The 8,631-nt window shown below is 45.2% G+C and overlaps 1 long non-coding RNA gene across 1 annotated transcript in view; it reads right to left on the bottom strand.

The window, feature by feature from the left end:
- The window catches only part of LOC109296309, a 51,964-nt gene that overhangs the window by 9,194 nt on the left and 34,139 nt on the right, over positions 1-8,631 (bottom strand). The window contains exon 2 of the long non-coding RNA XR_002096951.1: positions 1,952-2,014. This is a non-coding gene — a long non-coding RNA (uncharacterized LOC109296309). The remainder of the gene's footprint in view (positions 1-1,951; positions 2,015-8,631) is intronic.

The raw sequence follows: 8,631 nt of genomic DNA, 5'->3' as shown, positions 1-8,631 counted from the left end.
TGGGGCAGGGCAGGGCTGGGGGGTCCAATCGGGGGCATTGGGCTGGGGTCCTGGTTCTGGGCCTGTGGGGGTAGGAGGGTCAGGTTTGAGCTTTGCTGTGTTGCATGTGGGGGGATCTAGAGCAGCACACACGTGTGTGTATTCATAGGTGTGTCTGCCAGTGAGATACAGATGCTGGGGTTGTGTGAGTGGTGGTGTTTTCAATGCTGTGAAAAATAGAGAAAGGCCTTGTCTCCACTGGAAAGGGTTTATCAGTACAGATGTGCTATAGATTTCCTAAAAAAACCTCCTAGGGGAGATGCAGCTTATTCTAGCATGTATATCATTTGCCAGTATAACATCAGTTCCCAGAACAATATGAGCTAGATCGGCAAAAGGGTCTTTTGCTGGCTTTAGTAATAAGTTAGACAAGGATTTTTGGGGTATGGTTTGGATAAGGGTGATCCTGCCTGAGCCAGGGTGTTGGACTAGCTGACCTCTGGAGGTCCCTTTCAGCCGTACTTTTTTGTGATACTATAAGTGCATGTATATTAAGGCTTTTTCTGGAATAGCTATGCTGAAAAAAAAAGTATTTGTTTCTGTCCTTCCCCAGACTCTCCTAACAGAGGTATGCTGGCAACAATTTAAGTGTAGGCCATGCCAAAGATATAATCCTTTCATGATGAGCATATTGTAAGGCAGGGTTTGGCAATTTACGAGCCACAGGCTGTATCTGGCCCATTAATCCATTGGATCTGGCCTGCAGATGTGAGATTTCAGTGGCATTTAGTGGATGTGGGCTTTAGCTGTGGACACTTTTCCTCTTATCCAAAGGGAATCATTCTGACCTGCAGGTTGTCTGCTTTCTCTGCATGTGCAATTGCTCATTTTACAAGATTAAAATGGCAACCATGGCAGGGGGCGGGGGCTTGTTTGTTTTGGTTTGGGCTTTTGGGAGGGGGGTCCAGTTTGGAAACTGGGCCATGAGGTAAATTTTGCTTTTTTTCTCTGGCACTGAAATTGGAGCAGTTCTGTGGGACATCAGTGGGAAACAAATTTTAGGAGGCTGTGAAAGGAACACTTACTTCCTGTATAGGTTAAAGCCCATGTCAGTGAAGGTTTCCCATGCAGTCAGTTATGAGAATCAGTTGGGTCTTAGGATCAGAGGATCTAAGAGGATATATAATAATTCTTTCTTTATCCCATAAAAGGGCCCAGGGAAGCTATGGAAACTACTTGAACATGTAGCAATAGAGTAGCTTCCACAGATCAGCTCCACAACCTTGACCCTAAAGCATGCTCCTTTCCACTCTGCCTCTGAAGATTCCCCAGAAACCAGCTGAGTTACTTGATAAATCTATTTCCTGTTTAAGATCAGCTCAAAGTTCATTTCCAGGTCTAAACTTTCCCAGACTTCTGAAAAGTGAAGACCCAGGTGTTTTGTTCACCCCATTATAGACAGAGGCAATGGAATAAAAAGAGGGAACAGGGGACTGAAAGTAAGAAGTAGGGCTGAAAGGTGCTGGATAAGACATAGTTTGACTTAATTTATTTGGATTCTTTTTCACTGTGAGGCACCATGGCTGAGGAGAAATTGCTGCTTGGCATACAAGATGGCAATACTAAAGGAGGATAGCTCAGGAAGTTCATGTGCTCTTTGGATAGCCTCCAGAGATGTTTAGCAACATGGGAACAGAAGCTGAGGCAGCGGGGTGTTGTGTGACAGTCAGCAACAGGGGGATCAGAGAGACAGATGGTACAGCGAGAGGAGAAAAGGTTTGAAAAATAAAGAGAGAAGAAAATAGAAATATTGGTGAGTAGTTGTTGAGGAAATCATCACCTGGAGATGCACCTGGGTCATCCCTTGGACTGCCAGGGGCAGATACTGCAATTGATAGCATGCCAGGGGATCAGTGTGCCAACACAGTCCCACTGAAATGGTTGCTTGATATGGATGTAACAGCTTGCTTACTTGCTTGCATGCTGTTTGCCAGTCAGGACCCAGATCTTGCAGTCAATATTCCTTGATATCACCCTGGAAAAATCACATTTAACAGTTCCTCAGGCACCACAGGATATAGCAGCATATCTTGCAAAGTTGGACACAAGTATATAATTTGCTTCATCAGCGGGGTCACTTAATTAAGTTGTCTTGCAGGGAGCTGATTTAAACTTATATTAATAGTGAATGGAAATGACTCTTGCTTAATCATAAGAGTCTTTAATATAAATTCCATTTAACAGAGGTGTGCTTGATGGGCAGCAAATGGTAAGAGATATTTAACCGTCAAGGTATGAAATTCTTGTGTTCCCTCTTTCAGTGAAGAAATGGTGAATTTAGCTAACTTAGACTCAGTTTCTCCATCGTAAAACAGAGGTAATAATATTTCCATTCTGGACAATTCTTTATGATTCTTGACTGTTGTGTTAGGTAAGCACAGATATTATTCCAGTGGGTATATATTTGTAACTTGGATTCTTCCTTGTGGTATATTATACGTAGTTCTTAGAACAACCCTGAGTCATTTGAAGCAAGGTCATCTGAGTAGCCTAACCTCATAATCCAGTTTTCTACCAGGTTAGCAGGGTGGCAAAACAGACTGGCAGGGGTGAAAATGCTTGACAACCTTTGCAGCTGGCATCCAGTTTCAGGGCTCAGCTGCTAGTTATCTGGAAGATGAGAGGGACTGGGGGAGAGGGGTTGTTAGACTCAAGATGGAAAGGAAGAGACTGCATAGTCTAGCTTCTATTAGAAAATCTGTGCTTATTTGTGTTCTGAAAAAGCCTCTTGTACTTTGTTCTCTTGTTTGTGCCCTGGAGAAGGAAATCTTATAACAAACCCCAAAAACTATATCTGGGAAAGGGCAAAGAGATTCTTATTCTGGTGCATAGGGAGCAATATTCCCTGCAGACTGGGAAGCTCACCCTGCAGACAAGAAGTGACTGACTGTAACCCTGCAATCCCAACTGTAGCACGCAGCAGAGGATAACACTGAAGAAATAGCAAGCATTACCATCAGAAATTCTGAGCCAAATCCTACACTCTCTACTCAAACTGCTTCCATTATCTCCAGGGCAGCTTTGTTTAGTAAGGACTGTAAGATTTGCTCCATACAGTCTGTATTTTGGATATGTGTAGATGTTAAAGGGAAGCATCATTTTTTTCTTATGAAGAGTAGTAGCAGTATATATATATACAATAAAATAAAAAATCCTAAATAGCTACAGAAATGAAATCCTTGCCCATTCTCCTGTCAAACTTTGTTCCTAAAGATATTCACAGGGCTGACACCCTTCCTTTTAATATGTGCTTGCATTTCTACCCAAATATCTCCAGACAGATAATATACACACTGTAACTTTGAGTCAGCCTTTACAGATAGTGACTAAAAAATGCGACTTTTGGCACCTGTCTAATGTCTGGTCTGGCTTCAGGTAGAGCTGATGGTGGCACATAAAATAAAGAGAAATGTGAAATTCTTCCTGCCCAGTAGCTGTTTGCTTTGTCTGTAAGACTATAATAAATCATAAAGCTGTTGTCAAAGGTACTAACAGCAGTAAAGTTAAACATAAGGCAATGTTTTTTCTGTTATTTAGCTTAGCCTGTGTCTTTCCCAGACCTGAAGAGAAGCACTTTTTGTGCTCAAAAGCTGGTCCAACGTTTTTCCCAAAAATACTGGGAAATAAAAAAGATCACAAAAAGACCCTTGTCCTACTACAGGAGTGTCTGATTTCAGCAGCCAGGGGCTGCACATCTTCTCCTCCCCCCACCGCTCCCATGCACTTGCCTCTGCCTTGTGGACTTCTCTGTCATGTGGCCTCCCCCACCACATGGGTGCCCCCTCCTAAATGCCCCCCCCCCAGTTTCCATCACCACATGGGTTTCCATGCACCCTCCCTGCCAGCATATGGCCTCCCCTGTGCCCACCCCACCACATAATCTTCCCCACACTCCCTTGCTGTGTGGGCTTCCTTGTTCCTGTCCTCCCCCAACTGTGTGACTTTCTAGCAACCACCCTATGTGTGGCCCCCTGCCCTATGTGCTTTCTTGTACCACCTCGCCCCCCCCACAGCTTTTCTGTCTGTCCTGTTGCATGAGGCACCTGTAGCTCCTGCTGCCATGCAGGACTGAATGTGCTCTAACTTTTCCTAACAGGGGTGATGCATAGGGGGTGCATGCAGGTGCACCTGCACCCCCTATGGGCGGTCACCACTCACCATCCTGCCGTTGGCACTGCTGACGGCATATGAGGGCAGTCCATAATCACCCCTGGCCACCGCTGCCACTGACGGAGGTGTCTGCAGCTGATCGCCAACCAATGGTCAGCACTCGCTACCCCCTGCCACCAACAGTGCCGGCAGCATCTGCAGGAGCTCCCTGCTTACCGTGGCTGGGTTCCTGCCGCCACCGCTTCACTCCCGCTGGCGCAACAGGGCACCCCCAGCCACTGGGGGCACGTGCCATTCATATTTCCTAAGGTCCTGGGAATTTCATTTATCCTCGCTGTTTTGTGCAATTTAAGTTAGATAAGGATAATATTATTTAGCTGTCATAGGGAGATATTGTAAGAATGAATGAATTGACAGTACCGAAGTTCCTCAAAGATGAAAAGTGCTATTGAACTTTTAACCTGAAGAAAAATAAGACATGAGTTAGGATCTCACCTTGTACTTGGACATGGTAAGTCAGCTTATTGATAGCCACCCTGAAGCAGGGAAAGTGTGAGGGTTTTAAATCCAGCTATTACATACTGTTCTAGATTTACCCTGACAGAGTTATACTTGAAGCCAGTGGCACCAAACCTTTTTGGCGGTGGTGCCACAAATTAACACCCTGTGCCCTTCTTGAGTGCCACTCTGATCCGCTTTTCTTGCCCAATCTTGCTTTCTGCTCCCTGCCATGTGTTCCCTGTCAGATCTGCTGCTTTGCTTTCTGCTTACTGTCCTATCTACTATTGTGCTGCAGGTCCCCTCCCCAGTCTCTGTTACAGAGGCTGTCCCTTCTACTTGCAGTATGTGCACCACAGGTTGTCTACCTCTGCCTTAAGATGACAATTCATCTGTGTGGGGGGGCAGTTTGTGTGTTTTTTTTCAAATCTCTTCCACACATAAAAAAGTTCTGGAAGTAGTGGCTGAGCCCTGGAGAACAAGTGAGAGACGATAACTTGCCTCATTTTGCAGATCAGTTGAGTAACAGTCACAAGGTTGCAGAGGGTGTCTGGGTCACACTTTGACCCTCTGGGTAAAACCTACGGAAACCATCAGGACATGGATCAACTGACTGAGCCAGTGCCTGCACGTCTGGTAGAGTCTCCTAGGAAATATAAGCTTTACCACTTTAGTGCCAAATTCACTTTCTCTTATTAACAAAGCTAAATTCTTCCTGTATGCACACAGACAAAGAACTCAAACCCACGCACAAACATGCAAACAAACCTTAAGCTACTAATCTTATGAAGCTGCCAAGGAAGAAAGGGAGATTGTTTCTGTGATTCTGTTTCTAAATACTTGAGAGGTGTTTGGTTCTATAGCTTTGGAGATTATACAGGTACCTAAGTACAATCTATGAGAGCTCCAACTGTAGCACCAACACCAATTTAAATATCTGAGCTATGAAATCCTCCACTTAAATGGTAACAGTTAACAGAAATGTATCAGGCTTACATTTTTCAGGGTTTGGGTAGAGTCCCAGGCTTGAGGGTCTGCTGTTTGATTGGTGGAACTTGTCCACCAATCTGGAGACAGCAAAGGGAAGCAATACATGCACTTTTCTGAAGGGAGGGGGCAAGGAGCAGCTGGACTTGAATCAGAACTGAGCCAGCCAGGTCTGGAGAACTTTGGGGGGTGGAGCCCCTGAAGAGTATAAAAGGGGAGCTTGCTTGGCAGGCTGGGGAGAGATGATGAGGGACAGCAAGGAGAGAGGCGCTCCAGAGATGGCCGTCCTCAGGACCCCACCTGAGCTTCAGCGGTGCGCAGATCAGTGCATGGAGAATCTGCCCTGGGAGCAGCTCGCAGCTGCTCAGGCCTCACCCAGTGTGTGGGTTGGCATACGGAGAAACTGCCTTGGAAGAAGCTCACGGCTGCTCATGTTAGCCCCAGCCCTAGGCTAAGTGACCAGAGGCCTGCCGTGCAGCTCCACCTTTAACTAAAAGAGCCCTGGTGCCCAGAGCAGGACCTGGGAAAGGGGAGAACCCCCGGCGTGTGACCAGGGAATCAGAGCCTGCAAGGGCTTGGCTCCCGCCTTCGAGGAGAGCCAAAAGCACCACTGGGGAGAGGCTCTTGTGGGATCAGCCACCAGGAGATGAGCCTTGACTTCTCCAGAGAGGAAGCATGAGGTACTGGGGAAGCGGACCCTGCAGGGGGACTGACACGGGTGAGAAAGGTCTGCCACCTCACCCTCCATTGTGGCAGGGGCTTGTCCATGTCCCAGGTCCCTAAAGGGAGGGGCTTCAGGGAAACCCCACAGGGAGGTGCTGAGTGCACTTCCTATTTTGAGGTTGTCATTGTGTTACAGGCTATGTAGCTAAGGGTATTCTTTAAGGCGGTTTATATGGTTTACATGTTTTTATGCCTCAATGTGTTTATTGGTATTATTATTTATGAAGATTTAAAGAAATATTATTGCTAATTTACTTGGGTTATATAGGTTAATATCCCTATGTGTTAATTGTGTTGTATAGGTTGTAAGTTATTTGGTTCATTTTTGGTATTATATGTGAATTGTGGAATATTATATATAGTATTATATGTTAAGCCTTGTAAATATTCTATGTTTTATATTGTGTCTGTATTTATTCTTGTAATAAATTGTACATAGTAAGGTACTTGGTTTCAGCCTAGCTCTGTAGAGAGGGGAGGAAGCTGCTCAGCACCCTGCCTGACCACTACCACTGTCATTGAAGGACAGGGCACACCCCCCTGGGTGTACCTGGACTACAGAAACATAAATTTTGGTCTAAGTAGACACTTATATAAACTTCCTTGAGATTAGTCACTTTGTTAATTGCAATCAAGAAGAAAATATTATAGCTATTTTACTACCTCTTGGCTTTGCATGAAGCAAAATACATCAAATACAGCTTAGAACCTCGCATAGTCATCAGCCATGCTAGTCTATTATATTTTGAGCTGTGGCTTAGTGTAATGATGAAGTAGTTTCCTTAAATAGAAACTTGAAGAAAATGTGCCATTCTGAATGGGAGGTGAGGCATATGACATGTTAGAGTGACAGTATTTGGATCTTGGGGAACATTGGATTTGTAGCTGAATAAAAGGCTATAACCTGTGGCCTAGAAAAGCTGCTAACTACAAGGCAGAATGGTACGTTAAAAGTAACATTGTAAGACACTTAGGCAAGCATTTTCCCTAGAATATAGTACTGTTGTAAGATATATAGCTCACTGTGTAAGAAGAACAGGGTGCAGACCAATGGCTATCGTCAGGAGATAAAGCAGAAGCAAGACCTTGGAGATGGTGAAGAAATCAGCAAGAAAACGTGAGTGACCAAAAGAAGTGGAGATCAGGGTTTTAGGCATGTGCTCATAGCAAAACGACATGCAAATAAGTGAAATGCTTATGAAGTAAACAGTAAACAGAGGCAGAGCTTAAAATAGGAGGAAATAAGGGTGGAACAAAGGAGGGACAAAGGTGGAGTAAATGTTAATGAGCATAAACCAAGGTGTATAAATATGGAAAGAACTAATGTTCGTGGTAGCTCCCCGGTTTGTTGGAGCTGGCCCAAAGCTGTCTCCATTTTGAATAATGCTCTTGACAAGCAATGTGTGCAGGTGATGCGTGGTGGCATCGATCTGTTGTCTCCCTAGTCATTGGGTATCCCATGGAGTCGAGGTCTAACATGACACTCTTTGCAAAGGGTGCACTGGTTTAAATTAATCTTTTATAGAGCATCTCCAGAAAAGGCATTTGTCATGAGAACAGTTTTCTGTAACATTTTATTTCTGTTTTATGAACCAACATCCCAAGATCACTCAATAGACACTCGATAGTTCATCTCTCCTGTCTCAGTGATGCAGTTGCTTCATTAGTTTCCCTGTACCGTGAGTGACTGGTGCCTCCTGAATCTGGGGGGGCACCTGCAGAAGCCACTGATGGTGGCAGCCCTATCGGGGGGCACCAGCCCTACTGACAGCATCAGTGTCGGCTGTCGGGGGGGCACTGGCCCTGTCGGGGGGCCCGTGCACCTCCATGCACCCCGTACTAATCGCTTATTCCCTGCACAGTTCTTTTCTTGCCCTTCCAGTCAAATGAGTGGCACCCATGGGTGGTCTAGGGCTCTTATAAGTGGGGTAGGAACTTCTGAGTTAATGTTTTGGTAGATTAGATGTGTACAAATGGAACAAAAGTGAGACCACCAGGTTCCTTTTTCGCTTGGGACCTTAACTGAGACTTGAGGAAGGGATGACATAAGTTCAAAGCTAATAATGGAGTGATGGCTTGGAAGGCTAATCACTGGAAGTGAAACCTCAACAAAGATGAGTCTTTGGGGATCAAAGCTAGTGAAACATATACCTTAATCACCAATTCAGGGAGACCCCCAAAGGCAGAGTCCCCAGGTCCAACTGAGCTGAATTTAACAAGGTGGCAAAGGCTGCGCAAGGTGGCAAAGGCCTGTAGCAAGGCAGCAGCCCTAGA

The sequence above is a fragment of the Gavialis gangeticus genome, unplaced genomic scaffold (assembly GCF_001723915.1).
Source record: "Gavialis gangeticus isolate Ggan-Ray unplaced genomic scaffold, GavGan_comp1, whole genome shotgun sequence".
Lineage (NCBI taxonomy): Eukaryota > Metazoa > Chordata > Crocodylia > Gavialidae > Gavialis > Gavialis gangeticus.
This window is presented reverse-complemented; position numbering and strand designations above follow the sequence as displayed.